Source organism: Pan paniscus, chromosome 1, assembly GCF_029289425.2.
Source record: "Pan paniscus chromosome 1, NHGRI_mPanPan1-v2.0_pri, whole genome shotgun sequence".
In the NCBI taxonomy this organism is placed as follows: Eukaryota; Metazoa; Chordata; class Mammalia; order Primates; family Hominidae; genus Pan; species Pan paniscus.
The window spans coordinates 119,148,223-119,164,362 of record NC_073249.2 but is presented as its reverse complement, the minus strand read 5'-3'; the positions used below and the strand labels follow the sequence as shown (position 1 = coordinate 119,164,362).

General features: G+C 39.1%; 1 long non-coding RNA gene across 1 annotated transcript in view; it reads left to right on the top strand.

Annotated features, from left to right (window-relative positions):
* Nucleotides 1-14,852, top strand: part of LOC130541681 (uncharacterized) — a 29,877-nt gene extending 15,025 nt beyond the window's left edge. The window contains exons 2-3 of the long non-coding RNA XR_008955763.1: nt 13,750-13,880; nt 14,427-14,852. This is a non-coding gene — a long non-coding RNA (uncharacterized LOC130541681). The remainder of the gene's footprint in view (nt 1-13,749; nt 13,881-14,426) is intronic.
* Nucleotides 14,853-16,140: the final 1,288 nt, after the last annotated feature.

The window sequence follows — 16,140 nt, the reverse complement described above, 5'->3', positions numbered from 1 at the left end:
AGCCCAAAAATGTTCTTTAAATTTGATCTTTAATGGAAAAAAGAAATAAGTGAAAAATATTTGGGGCACCTTAGTGGCAAACCATACCTGCTTCATGAAATATTAGTTTAGGCCTATTACATAGGTTTCATACAGCTGTGGTCTTGTTGAAGTATAATTCCTCCTCCCCAGAGATTAGGAGAGCTCTGATAGCAACATCTATAAACAGGTCTTGATTCTGCTTTAAGGGTTGATTTTCCTTGTCCGAATCCATTCGTTCCCCTTCTAGGATTCCAATTCGTCTGTGACAATTACTTCATTTATGGGTCAATATTTATAGACAACCCTTTTTTTCTATTGCTAGAGATTTAGGGGTAAATAAGACAGACAAAAATCTTATTCTTCACAGAGTTTGCAATTTCCTTCTGACTTTGTTCACTATCTAATGCTTTGTGAAAGTACACATCCAAAATAAAGCATGCAATTATTCCTAGCTGTAGAGAATGTATTTGTTATCCTTGTGGTTGCCTTTTGGCCATGTGCACATTGGAACTTTGTGTCCAAAGCTGCACTTTCTCCCCTACCTGGTAAGAACAGCACCTACATTTATCTAAATGGCCACAGGGTCAGTGGCATTACAAGCCACATTTCCAGTTCCCTGAGCAGCCTCTCTTCCTGTTAAGACTGATGACACCAAACCCCTCATTGCTATTATACCTCAGTGCTCTCTCCTCCCTCCCAAGGCCCCTGACCCTTGTAGTTGCTCTCATGCTATTCCCTGCTGGAACAATTCCTCTTATTCTCTGAGTGCCACTAGGAAGAATGACACCTACCTCCAAGAAACTCTCACCCATCTCTGTACGCATTTGCACTTCTCTCTAAACCCATCTCAAAATCTGAGCCCAGAGAGGAGAATTTAAAATCAAAATTATGACTGAAGCAGCACAGAAAATACTTCTTTCTTTCCTCTAGTACACAGGTTATACTGTAGCTCAGAAATCAAGATAGGAGAGAATTTCAAGAAAGATAGGGTGATGGACTCAGAGAACTCGCTTCTATTTTGGCAGGTCCTCTGGTCCTCACACTGTCCCCACCCATGTATGAAAATCTAGAGCAAATCATTCTATACCTTCCTTTTTAAAAACCAAAGAAATATTCCCACTTGTATTCAATTGGATTCTGTTTATCTAAGACAATGTTTTTTCAAGAAAAGTATAGTGCTTAAAAGGATACCTACCTAGCCCTGCTGATACATTTTTGGTAGGGATACTTTTTTGAGTCATACACTTTTAGGCATAAACATTTCTATTATTTTCCTAATAATATTTGAGCTAATAATTTCAGCCTCATTTAGGGAAGACTCCCTGTTTAACCTATCTAGACATCTTCTTTTCTTTTTTAACCAACATTAATTATAAAATTATAAGGAATCTTTCCAATTAAGAAAATGATGAATCAAATCAAACCTAAAAAATATTTCTTTAAAAATATTATTTTATGCTACAAAAATAACAGGGCTAAAGTCCAAGTCAAATAATTTTAAAATGAATGATTTCAAATGAAATAATACTTCCTTTCCAGAGGCACCGATGAAAAGTAAATGGTTTACTTCACTGAGGCTCCCAGGGGAAAAATAGTTACCCACAGTCATTATGTTTAATATTAGAAATAAATGCTGCTCTCAGTTTGAAGCTTGGTTCTTTTTCTAATTTTTAAGGAGTCAGAAGTTTAAATCTTTTATTAAAAATTTATATGGCAATTGCTACTCTCTTATTTTCTTTTTTCTCTTCCCCTTATCTTTCATACATTTTGTATAATAAGGAAGCAATTCCTCTGCTATTAAAAACTGCTTTTAACAAAAGACAGAGATGTTTTCAACTGCAAGAAGAAGGGACCAAATAATATATTTCATTTCAATGTAGAACAGAGAGATTTTGCTCAATGGTCAAGAAAAGTAAAATCCATTTCACTGAAACATAAAAATCGATTTTGTAGCTCTCGTGGCTCTACAGCAGTTAGGCTCTCATCAAGAACATGTTTTCAAATTACAATTTATAAAGTTCACGGAGTGAGATCAAAAGGGTTTTTTCCCATAAAGTAAAACCGGTGCCCCCAAATTCCCACCAACACATGTTTAAAGAAAACTTTCATGTCAACATGGATTACCTTATCTTGATTTATTTTAGATGCGGAATTTGTAACTTCAATTAAATAAGGAATAAATATTCAATTATGAAGTTTTTTAAACCCTGAGGCTTCGATGTAGAAGGAAAGTAATAAATTAATCCAATAGAACAAAGATTACACATTGCTATCTTCTGACTCTACCTAATTATCTCAGAATATAAAGTGCATCAGAATTCAACAGAGAGTTATGAAGAATTATCAGGATATACAGTGATTAGTAATTAATATACTCTCTAAATGAAAGTGAGTTTTGCACAGTTTCTATGTGAATAGTTATCATTTCGATTCTTAGTGAAATTTCATGCATAATATCTAAAGTTCTGAATCTCTGGAAGTGAAAAGAAAAAATGCTCTCCCTTAAAAATAAACTGGTTTTGGCTGAGTGCAGTGGCTCACACTTCTAATCCTAGCATTTTGGGAGGCTGAGGCGGGTGGATCATTTGAGCCCAGGAGTTCAAGACCAGCCTGGGCAACATGGCAAAACCCCGACTCTACTAAAAATGCAAAAATTACCCAGGCGTGGTGGTGCACACCTGTAGTCCCAGCTCCTCAAGGGGCTGAGGCCGGAGGATCACTTGAACCCATTAGGTTGAGGCTGCAGCGAGCTCCAATCTTGCCACTGCACTCCAGCCCGGGTGACAGAGTGAGACCCTGTCTCAAAAAAAAAAAAAAAAATTAAATAAAGAAAAATAAAAAATAAACTGGTTTTAATCAGTATTCATCCAAATCTGCAAATTCCAAGAATGAATTTTAACAGCACTCCAGCCTGGGTGACAGAGTGAGACCCTGTCTCAAATAAATAAATAAATAAAAATTAAAAATAAACTGGTTTTCATCAGTATTCATCCAAATCTGCTAAATTCTGAGAAAGAACTTTAACAGCAGAGTTGACATTCCCTTTCTATATTCAGAGAAATTGTAAGTACAAAATAATTGTGTGCAGCCCAGTTCTACCCTTTCCATCCAAAAATGACCCAGGAAATTTCCCACAAAATGGCTCCTCTTCTCAATTTCCTTCCCATTTTAGCCAAATAGCTGGTCATAATGATGTTTGTTTGCTGAAGCAATGTCGTAAGTTCTAGCAAGTGTCCACCAGCTCAATAGAACGGTAAACACAGGAGACTGAGAGCAGAAAACCAGGGTTCTAGTTCAGCCTCCCTTACATCTGGCTGTATGACATGGGATAATCTCTTGGATCTTGGTGGGTTTTTGTTTGCCTGTTTGTTTTGTTTTGTTTTGTTTTGTTGTTTTCCTACTAAGTAAATTGGACTAGATTATTTGTAAAGTTCGTCCCAATGCAAAATTCTGATTCTATAGGCACTCCCACTCTCTCTCAGTCCATTAGACTCAAAATTATGGAAAATTTGACTACATTGTTTTCCTCCAAATTATCACCAAGCATTGTCTGTTTGTTTTCATCTTTGCCTTATCCTCTTAGGCATGGTCTGTAACTTTGTTAAATTCATTCTTCCCATGCTGTCTACTTCTCATCAGATTTCCTAGCTCTGAATCTTCAGTGGTTCCTCGTAGCCTACCCTATTGTAGACTCTTCATAAAAGATGATAATATAATACACTGTGTGAAATAACTTGGCTCCAATTCATCAATCCAACCTTATTTTCCACTTCTCCAATAGAGCAGAGACCATTGGCTCTTCTCTACTCCAACCTTCTATTTGCCGTTGTCCTTCATCTTAAAACTACTCATTCTCACTCCCATTCTTAGCCTGTCAAATAAACTTCTACACGTTTTTCAAACTCTTTATTCAAGTACTCAAGACTTCCTGCCTTCAACTAGTATGATGTAGCATAGCATAGTGGTTACAGATGCCTTTACTGAAGCCAGATTGCCTAGGTTCAACTCCTGGTTCTGTCACTTGCTAGTTCTGGAAATTTGGATGTGTTATCTCATCTTCCTGTGCTTTGGTCTACAGAGTAGGGATAAAGTAGACCCCTATTGAAACCTATTGGATTGAGTTGCTATGAGGTTAATAAGTTAATATGTGTAAAGTACTTGGAACAGTGCCCAGCACACAGTAGGCACGCTGAAAGTGTTTGCATTCATCAATACACCAGCTCCCTGTGGCATGCTTTGTCGGTAGCATATATTAAGGCACATGTATTTTTTTTTTTTTTTCTGACAGAGTCTCACTGTTGCCCAGGCTGGAGTGCAGTGGGACAATCTCACGGCAACCTCCGCCTCCTGGGTTCAAGCGATTCTCCTGCCTCAGCCTCCCGAGTAGCTGGGATTACAGGCATGTGCCACCACACCTGGCTAATTTTGTATTTTTTTTAGTAGAGACGGGGTTTCTCCATGTTGGTCAGGCTGGTCTCAAACTCCTGATCTCAGGTGATCCACCCGCCTTGGCCTCCCAAAGTGCTGGGATTACAGGCGTGAGCCACTGCGCCCAGCCAAGACACATGTATTTACTTGTCTCTACCACTCGCTTCTATCTCCCTTAAATAGTTAGAAAGTAAAGGGGAGAACAAGTATGATGCCACTGTTATTCCCACCCTCTCCATGGGCACAGAGTACTGTTCAAACTCTTGGGGTTTACAACCAGAGAGAGAAATATGAAACTGTGGAGAGAAGCCATAATGATAATTAAAGGTTTGGAAAGTGATGATTAGGAGGAAAGACTAAAGAACAAGGACTAATAACCCCAGAAAAGAAAAGATGACAGTTACTTACATAAAGGTCTTTAAAATACAAAGAGCCCTTGAAAACTCCCTGGTAATTGTTTGCTGTTCACATTTGACTATTAACTGCCTTAGGTTTTAACCATAGCCTTTCTTCTTCCTTTCCCTCTCCATAGCTGCTTTTATGTCATTCTCATTCTGGTCCCACTGCCTGGCTTACCTTAACCATATGCCAGGCAGTCATATGTATTATGCAGATTCCTCACTACAGTTCTGGAAGGCGGATTTTATTAAGCTTTTTAAATTAAAGTTGATGACGATTAGTTAAATTGACCACAGTCATGCACCCAAGCCAGTAAGTAGCAGTACAGGTATTCAGACTCAGGTCTATCTGATGCCAGAATCTAAGATCAACTGATGACACACACGTGATTTCTCCTTATGATTGACTCTTGTTGCTTTGTACTCACCACACCTACCAAGAGCTCCAACCGGGCCCAGTATAGGAACATTAGATATTCACAAAGAGCTGGTTGCTTAAAAAGAAAGTACTGACAATTTTAAATATTGCAATGATTTAAGGGGAAGTTGGGAAATGGTTTTTTTTTTTTTGAATGATCAACATTAATAAACTAAATAACTAATTAATTTATTGGCTCTCCCTTGTGTCAGCCAGTTTAGGTGTCTCTAACAGGAGAGCCAGTGTAAGGGTCTATCAGGAAAGCTTGAGAACTTTTCAGGTTTTTTTTTTTTTGTTTTTTTTTTTTTTTAAGAACAAAAGCTTTTACGTTCATAGACAATCCAATTTATAAAAAATTATTTAGCCAATAAATGCAATGACTGAAGATGTCACTAATTTATAAAGCTGCATGAACTCTATTAGGGGCTGATAGAGATGACTAGTCAAAAAATTTAAATATAAGTATTTTAATACCCTTAATAAGAACAATGGAAAACTGATGAATAATCTGTTTATAACCACTCATGAAAATGCTAGTGGGTCTGTGAACTACAGAACTCAATAAATAACATCTTTATAACCTTTGCCCAAATTTCAGAAAAATCTGTGAAACAGTTACAGAAAATATGCCCATCTAAAAATGTTTCACCATTTTGTTTAATGACCACAAAATCAATAAAATATGATGGAAATCTTGATATTCTTTATGCTATGTGAAATTCGACCTGAGTCCACTAACTTCCTTACAAAAAGCAAGCAAAGATCCCAATATAGGAGGTCCAGATAAAATGAAAAGCTCTCTTTATTCCATCATATTTGTGTTGACTTAATCCTTTGACCTTCCTTACAATTAAAATTAAATTAAACATACACTGTAAAAACTCAGCAGAAACCTCCCAGGCTCCCACAGATCTGACTTTATAAAAATATTTTCTTTGTGTGGAACATAGCACAAAATATAACCATTTTATAATCATATAATTAAGATTGAAAAGAAATCCAATGCCTCTTACCACTCTAGCAATCAAATATTTTCCTCCTGTATAATTATTTAAATTTCATTTGTACAAAAGTAACATACACTCAATGCAGAAAGATATATAATTATATTTACGTTTTATATTTTATCTATCTATAACCAGGAATTCCATCTTTGTAATATAACCACCTTTTACATTTTAGTGTGTACTCTTTCCATTTGTTCTTGTGACATATACTTTTAAAAATAAAAATGGCATTTTACTATACACCCTATTTTATAACTTAGTTTTTCATTTAGCATTCATTATAGTTTTCTCCGATTTTTATAATCTTTATTATTCATTTTATAAACCTACTTGACTCATTTAATGTGATATAGACTAATAGTTGTATTTTGTATTTTTAATGTATCTTGTATGTAAAGGTCTCAATAGTCATTGTTTAAAAACAATTAGTTTAGCAGCATCCAGATACTCTGGTTATTTATAACCCTCCACTTTGCTCTTAAATCCCGGGATATCCTGCTTTAAGTAAACTCACATGTCAGGAGATGGAAAAATTGTTATAGTCTGAACAACTAGAAGGAAAATATTTTTAGGTAGAGCAGACTTGCCTGGTATATTTTTGGGGCCTGAGCAAGAGTACAAATGGAAGCCACACATCAGATGTTTTAATACTCAAAAGTTATAATTCAAACTAACAAATTGTTGAATCTCCCAGTTTGAGGAGGAAATCTACATTTGAATTAAAAAAGTATAAATGCATTTTTAGTTTGCATAACATTTTTTAAATGGTATAGTTTTAGTGTTTTCAAAGTGGTTACATTTTAAAATGAGGACAACAAAATATTTTCCAAAGGTCATATTTAGAAATGTTAGAATCAGAGATTAACAACAACAAAACAGGACTCTGAATTCCCTTTTGCTGTAGTAAATCCCTAAACTAGCTCTCTCTCCTTCCTTTTTGAGGATACTGAAATTTTCCATCTAAAGCTAAGGTTTCCTGATAAATTTCAAGAAGCAGTTTTCAAAATTTAACTCAGAGGCTCTCTGCAGTTTCATGCTTTGAGATGTCTCTGTCTAACAAGTTTTTAGGGGCTCTCTTTCCTTTCATAGAGCACAGTAGTAAACCACAAAGTGATGGGTTAGCTCCAACAGCAAAGTGAGAAGTACAATCACAATATGTTGTTCACTTTCTTTAATAGTACACTGTAATTTTAGCATAATCATTATGACCTTTATGGTACCAACAGCTAGAGCTTGTTTCCATTAGTTTCTTGGCCTCCAAGCACAGATCAGACAAGAGACTCATTTAATATGGTATAAACCAACAGAGCTCTTAATAAATGCTACTTATTACCAGAAAAAAAAATTAACACAGGAAACCCCAAGCCCTTCATAATCAAGGCATCTCAGTTCAAAGCACTGCTGTTAATAGTTTTAGGTTCTGATAATTGACTTGGATCCTTCAGAACCTCTAGGAATTTATGCTGATGATATTTTCCCTAAACAACTTCTCATTATGGGCACTGAAATTTACTGATCACGTGCTATGTGCCAAGGTTCATTAGTAGGGAAGACAGCCCAAAAGCATGATTATAAGCAAAGGAGTGGCAGGGTAGAGGTGGACTCAGATTGCTACAGAGGCACAGAGGGAGGGAAGGACCTGCTGCCTGGGATGGAGAGAAGGAGTGTATTAGGGTTCTCTAGAGGGACAGAATTAATAGGATATATGTATATATGAAAGGGAGTTTATTAAAGAAAATTAACTCACACAATCACAAAGTAAATCCCAGGACAGGCCATCCGCAAGTTGAGGAGCAAGGAAGCCAGTGGTGGATCAGCCTGAGTCTCAAAACCTCAAAAGTAGGGAAGCCAACAGTGCGGTCTTTAGTCTATAGCTGAAGACCTGGGAGCACCTGGCAAACCACTGGTTTAAATCCAAAAGTCCAAAAGCTGAAGAACTTGGAGTCTGATGTTTGAGGTCAGGAAGCATCTAGCAAGGGAGAAAGATGAAGGCAGGAAGATTCAGCAAGTCTGTTCTTCCATCTTCTTCTGCCTGCTTTATTCTAGCTACACTGATGGCTGATTAGATGGTGTCCACCCAGATTGAGGGCGGGTCGGCCTCTCCCAGTCCACTGACTCAAATGTTAATCTCTTTTGGCAACACCCTCACAGACACACCCAGGAACAATACTTTGCATGCTTCAATCCAATCAAGTTGCCCCTCAATATTAACCATCACAAGGAGGGAGAAAGCAGGGGGTGCAAGAAGGTATTCACCTGCAGGGGAGAGTAGGTAGATTGGTATTATTAGAACAGCACACACAAAAAGTCAGAAGGTCAAGGACACACACAGAGTCAGAGATCAGTCAGGTTTGTGGAGGGGCCAAAATGTTGATGTATGAAGTGAAGAGAGAGACTTATGTGAAACTAACAGTTGAAAATGGCCAGAAAGATAGAGAGGGATGGACTGTAAAAGGTCCATGAAAGAACCTAGAGCCTCCCAAGGAGGCTGCCCTAAAGCTCATGCCTGTTAGGTGAAACCACCCTACAATGAGGCGTAGGGTGACATCTCACTAATGAGGACCCTTAGTAGAATCTAAAATTTATGCTTAATTCCACTTTCTTTTTGTTTTTGAGACAGGGTCTCACTCTGTCACCTGGGCTGGAGTGCAGTGGTGCAATCACGGCTTACCGTAGCCTCTAACTCCTGGGCTCAAGTGATCTTCCCACTGCAGCCTCCCAAGTAGCTGGGATACCGGCACATACCACCAGTCCCAGCTAATTTTTTGTGTTTTATATAGAGATGGGGTTCTGCCATGTTGCCCAGGCTGGTCTTGAACTCCTGGACTCAAGCACTCCACCTGCCTTGGCCTCTCAAAGTGCTGGGATTGCAGGTGTGAGCCACGTATAATAACACCCGGCCTAAATTTCACTTTCTAATGAAATGTGTTAGAACAAGATTCCATAGCTACCTCAGAGGAGACAACACATAGAGCACATAAGACCTTGCTGTACTTGCCTTCTCAGATGAAGAAAGCTGGGGAAAAAAGCTGTTAAAGAGACCTTTTTATAATTAGCTTGGGAAAACAGGGGCCTTCATAAAAACAGAGATGGAGAGACCTATAGCCAAGATCCTTGGAGACTTCAGGAAGGGCAGTTGTCTAATAGTTTCTTAGCACAAGGCCATACCTGCCCCCATGCAAAAGTACTAATGCAAATGAATGTGCATGGACACTTAAGAGAGGTATAGAGGCTCAGCCTTAAGTATGTCAGTCTAAACATTTTAATACTATCTAAACTAACAGGATATACAAAAATCCTCTGCATGTGGCCCTGAAGTGCACAGATTCTTAAAAGTCCTTCTTCTTCTAGACTCTTCACAGAACACAGATGCCACCGTACAGTTCCACAACTCCATTAAAAAGTGGGCAAAGGACATGAACAGACACCTTTCAAAAGAAGACATAAATGCGATCAATAAACATATGAAAAAAGCTCAACATCACCAATCATTAAAAAATGCAGACCAAAACTACAATGAGATACTATCTCACACTAGTCAGAATGGCTACTGTTAAAAAATCAAACAATATCATGTGCTGGTGAGGTTGTGGAATAAAAGAAACGCTTATACACTGTTGGTGGAAGTGTAAATTAGTCCAACCATTGTGGAAAACAGTGTGGGAATTCCTCAAAGAGCTAAAAACAGAAATGCCATTCAACCCAGCAATCTCATTACTGGGTATATACCCAAAGGAATACAAATTGTTCTATCATAAAGACACATGCACATGTATGTTCACTGCAGCACTATTCACAATAGCAAAGATACGGAATAAACTTAAATGCCCATCGATGAGACACTGGATAAAGAAAACATGGTACATATACACCATGGAGTACTATGCAGCTGTAAAAAAAGAACAAGATCATGTCCATTGCAGGAACATGGATGAAGCTGGAGGCCATTATCGTTAGTAAACTAACACAGAAACAGGAAACGAAATACCACATGTTCTCACTTATAAATGGGAGCTAAATGATGAGAACACATGAACACGTACAGGGGAACAACAGACACTGGGGCCTATCAAAGTGTAGACAGTGGGAGAAGGGAGAGGATCAGGAAAAATAACTAATGGGTACTAGGCTTAGAACCTGGATAATGAAATATAATCCATACAGCAAACCCCCGTGACATGAGTTTACCTATATAACAAACCTGCACATGTAAACCTGAACTTAAAATAAAAGTTAAAAATAAAAATAAATAAATACATAAAAACAAATGTCTGGCCTCGTTAAAATTTGAGTTAAAACTATGATTCATGAGAAACTTTTGTGTTAGAGAAAATTATTTTCATGACCCAAGTTGAACTCTAGGCTGTGAAGAAACTAAATCTAAGAGAAGGCTTCACGGTGACGTCTAGAGAGGCTTTAGGAGGTCTCAAGGAACCTCTGCTTTCCTTTGGTGGGTGTTTGTTGTTCCCTGTGTAGCACTCACTTTCCCTTCTTCTAATGGCTCCTTTAGGCCATGTCCTATCCCCGTGGCATGCAGTCTTGGTGGGATAGTCAGCAAAAGTTTCCTATCAAGGACACATGGATCAAGCTAGACCGATCTGTTTCCTAAAAATTAAATATTGGGTAGAATGACAGAAGAATAGGAAATTGTTGGGGTTGATTCTGTTTCTCACTCTTTCTCTCTCTTCCTCCCTCCTTCCCTCCATCTGTCTCCTTTTCATTGTGTTAAGTTAGCCAGGAATAGTTTCCACTGATTGCAACAAAAAAAATCCCAAATGATATATTGCAGTTCATGCATCTCAATATCTTGTGAATCTAGTTTAACCATCAGGAGGGCAGCCACAAGGGTAAGACAGATGAGGGGAACCTGGACAGAGATACCAAGTTTATAGCTTTCTAGAAAGCTCACTAGAATTTCCAAGTTGCTTCAAAATGGCATATGAGGAAGAGGAAAGGGACAGTGGAAGATTGTATAGAATGGAAAATCCTGCAAACATGTGCCAATGGAGGCTCTCTTGGGCACTAATTCAGGTTATGAGAAGCATTATGAGCAAGGCACAGCAGTCAGAGGGCAGTACCATGGGCCAGCTGAGTCACTGCCACGACTCAGGTACCGACAGAACAATAAGATGGAGTCCATACACTAAGGTGCCATTCAAGAAATATTTAGGGCAATATCAGATGGATGAGGCAGAGCACCCTGGAGCAACCAGCCGTAGCCACAAGGAAAGACATGGAAGTATTGGCTGCAGCAAGTGCCAGAATTGAGGGCTACTTGCTCAGCCATTGCAGGAGGCTTTCTGTCATTTCTGACCTGGTGTCCTCACTGGCTGTTTCCCCAGAGAGAATGGGAGAGTTCTAAGGGAAATCCAGGTGCCTCAGAGGCTCCTCTGTATCACTGCTGTTGCCCTCTGTCAACCTAAATAACCAACAGAGAAAGCCTCTCTAAAAGAAAGTGGTGCTTATTCAGGAAAAGGGCATTGCAGTATGGGAGCCACAGTAAACAATGTGTGTATTCAGGGAGATAAGAGGTACTTAAAGAAAAATGAAGATGATTACTTTGACAACTTTCACACTTCCAATAGCTGGGAAGAGACCCTAATCTCAGGACTCTTCAGGGTCTTCTACAACCTCCGTATTCAGACCTACAAACAGCAGGATCTTCCAGGACCTCCCATTCTGGAGTAATTGTTTATAAAGGGAAGTCATACAGCACAGTGGACCTGGAGTTTGAATTCCTTTCCCCTTTGCCACAGCTGCGAAGCCCAGAGATGCCCAGTAGCCATTTCACAGGGTTGCTGTGAGGATAAATGAGATGTTGCACATAACGCATTTAGCACAGAGTCCCACGCACATGAAGTGCTCAACAAAGTTAGACAGAGTGCCAGCAAAGATGCTCACTGACGCAACCAGGGACTGCTCCAATTCCTTCATTGTCACTATGAAACTCCTGTACACATTCTGTGGAAGAAAAAAGCCTGCTGCTATGCTTGCACCCCATGACCATTAAGTGGCCCTAGAAGACTTCTACTGCATGTGGAGGGGTCAGAAGGGCGGTGGCTGTTGCTTCAAGAAGGGGGAACGGGAGCATCTGGCAGCGACGTCCCTTAAAGCCAAGTGGCAGCTGATTCACACAAATGGTATTTGGATAGAGGTGGAAGGAGTAAGAGAGAAGCCTGCCCCTGCCTCCCAGAAGCTGGCTCCTCTCTCACCATCACAGCTGCCATCTTTCATCATCCAGGCCTCCCCCAGATGTGGCAGACAACTCACCCATAGAATCTCCTCCCACACCAGGAACATGTTGAGACTTTGTTGCCTGTTCCTGGCACTCTTAGGATCTGTGCTCTGGTCCCTTGCATAAGTGGCAGAGAACAGCACCAGAAGAAAAGGGGTATGGGGAGATTGAAAATTGTTTTTGAAGCAGCTAGAGAAAAAAATACATTCGACATTTAGGTAGATATAGTATTATGGCAAAATAAAATACTCATGTTTAGAGGAGATCCATGTTCACAGAGAAAAAAAATCACAAGTTGCAACAGTTAGCAACACAAGGCTCAATCCCTCCACTTGTACAGCTGCTTCCAGCGAGTCATGGCAATGTTGGCTCCAGCATCAGGGGTACAATGATGGACACAATGAAAATTAACTCATTTCATTTAAAGTCAGAATATAACTTCAGCAAAAAAATTAAACTTCCTTTGGGTATTTGCACTACATTTTTAAAATATAGAAATTTCCAAAGTTTTTTTCTATGTTCACGTCCAATTGCTTTTTCAACATCAACAAAATTCCACTTGGAAATTGTTCTGCTATCACACTGCCCCTTCAGAAATGGTCCACAGGTTAGTGGTGCTGAATTCTCAGCTCACTCTTAAAAGTTCCCTGGAGGAACTCTAGCACTCATTTCCAGTGGCTTCATATATGAATCTAATAACAATATTTATATTTGGTATGTGGATAAGAAAATATTGTTTACCTGGAGTCCCAGACCCTGTGCTAAGCACTCTACAGGTGTCATCTAATTTTGCAGGTAACAAACATGGGAGAAGTTCACATCAGAGAGCTGGTAAGTAGAGAAGCTGGGATTTAAACCTGACCCACTTCTTTGCAAATCTTAGGTGACCTTGATAGACTTAGACGGGCATGTTTCCTCATCATGAAGACTCCAGTTTTTATAACTGTCTCTATGTCCACAGTGTCTGGCATATATTATTAGAAGCCCCCCCAAAAGTTTATTCTTAGTCATTGGTTTTACTTCTTTAAATAGGACACACCTGAATTTACCTCCTCCTACCGTATTCCAACTCCATAACCAAAGTAAAGCACTCCACATCTGTAGCTCTCTCTCTAGAATTCTAGGAGTAAGGTTGAAATCTAAAATAGGAGTTCTACAAAAACAAAATGAACACTTTTTGTTGGTTACTGAGAGAACTAACAAAACTTGTTTTGAATTGACATTGCTGTTTGATTGTCACAGGTTTCTTCACAGGTTAGGATAAAGGATGAAGAGAAGTAAACTGAATTACTAAGGATGCAACATTAATGGAGAGAGCCAAGTGATGTAAATGGTGGCTGGCCACGAGTGGATCTTGAGTGCCAGTTATCTAGGTATCACTCCAACCAGTTTCCCCTCCTCATTCCGGTTGCCAACACAGGCATCAGAGACTTTTTCCAACTCATCCCTGCTCATACCTCATAGCAATCCCCTGAGAATACATATATTGCTATCCCCATTTTACTGATGAGATAACTGGCTTAGAGGAGCCAAGCAACTTGCCCAAGATCACAGAACCACAGAGTGGCAGAGCTGGATTACAACCAGCTCCCTCTAAGCCCTTAGACTGGTAACTAATATTCTGTTTTCTAATAAAACCCTAGCCTTTTGTAAAAGATGCACTTTAGGAACATTCCTAAGATAGGTAATGACCTGCAGAGATTGCATTTCTGATCCAAATCAAACCTAGGCTGAAGGAGACGAAGCAAGGGCCAAACACAATGATTCATTGCCTACCTTGTGAAAGACAACAGTAATTCTAGGTCAAAGTCTAATGAACGGATGTCCGCATAGCAATTAGCAGTGCCGGCATCCTGACTGGCAGTCTTGGCAGAGCAGCTGTGATCGTCATAGAAACTGGACTCCTCTCTCCCCCACAGAGAAATTCCACGTGGCTGTTCCAGGATGGATTAGGCGCCAATGACTCTCTTTCACCCTCGAGCTGGAATCCTGCCCCTTTAACACCTTTCCAGAGAGAGGCAACCCATGGAGGGTCACAGCAAGATGGGATGGTTGTGCCTGGTAGTAAAAATATGTATCACTCTTCATTTCATCCAGCTTTGAAGCTTCTGCTAGCAGCTCACACATGCCCCCAAGGGCAGCTCCTCAAGTCTGCTAAAGAAAAGTTAAGTAGAATTAATTTTGTTCAATATCTCCCATTTTGTTAGATTCATCATTTTCAGTCAAGAATGACAATATTAATGGAACCAAAAGAATATATACTATTAACATTTCGTCTTAATTCTACAAATGTCTAAAAGTCTCTGTAATTCCCTTAAAAATAAAAAAAATGCAATATTAATTTAGGGAGCACTCTAGTTGAGCAATCAGTTCTATAGAAAATCAACATTATATTACTCCTATTATTTACAGTATATGGCATTACATCGTAAAACTACCTTATCTTTTACTGGGAAGACAAGGGGTGGAGGATTTGAAGAACCAAAACTTACAGAATTCCTAGTGTGAACTGAGCATATTACTTCATCTGCATCTACAAGCTTCTTATAATTATCTCCATCTTGTATGAAAGAAAACAACATTCAGAGAAATTAGAAAACCAGTTCTCTGTCTCACAGACAGTGTGAAGCTGGTATTCAAAGCCCCGGCTGTCTGACTCCAAAATCTCTGTTCTTTCTACTCCAAATTTCACATATATTTATTTTACTTCACATGCATCTGTATCTGGGATTACTCTGTAATACATAAATTATAGAAAAAAAATTTGGCTGGGCACGGTGGCACACACCTGTAATCCTAGCACTTTGGGAGGCTGAGGTGTGTGGATTGCCTAAGCTCAGGTGTTCGAGACCAGCCGGGGCAACATGGTGAGACCCCATATCTACTAAAAATACAAAAAAAAAATTAGCTGGGTGTGGTAGTGCATGCCTGTAATCCCAACTAATTGGGAGGCTGACGCAGGAGAATCACTTGAACCCAGGAGACAAAGGTTACAGTGAGCTGAGATCGAGCCACTGCACTCCAGCCTGGGCAACAGAATGAGACTGGCTCCAAGCCACGCCCCCTGCCCCAGACCACCAAATTTAAACTAGCTGGAACCCAACTAATTAAAATCTTGAATTAAATGATTCTTCCTCTACCATATCTCCATTCTCTGCCACCATCACATTCTCAGCCTGTAGGGATAACAAGTGGGGACAAAACAACTAGGACCTATGATTGTTTTTAATCTTTAAAATGTGCCATGAGGTAAAATAATTAGCCCAACTTCCTAAATCAATTCCATTACACTGTGGTAACAAGGATTTCTGATATAAACCCAAAGCATTGTGAGATTTTAAATTATTGAAGAAAGATTCAATTATGTTCAGGATATCCTACCTAGGCAGGGAAATGTACTCATTTCCCTAAGTTTTTAGGTAATAAACTGAAAAAAAGTTGATTTTTTTTTTTTTTTTTTTTTTTTTTTTTTGGTGAGGGGAAGGGACTATCTAGAAAACTCCATCACATAGTTCCTTGACTGAGTAGGTTAGTCTATATAATTATTTTAAAAGAAAACTTCATTTCCTTCCCAACCCCAAAACTTACCATGTAGATAAAAACAAGTGCCAAGGGCAATGAGGCAAAATGCTT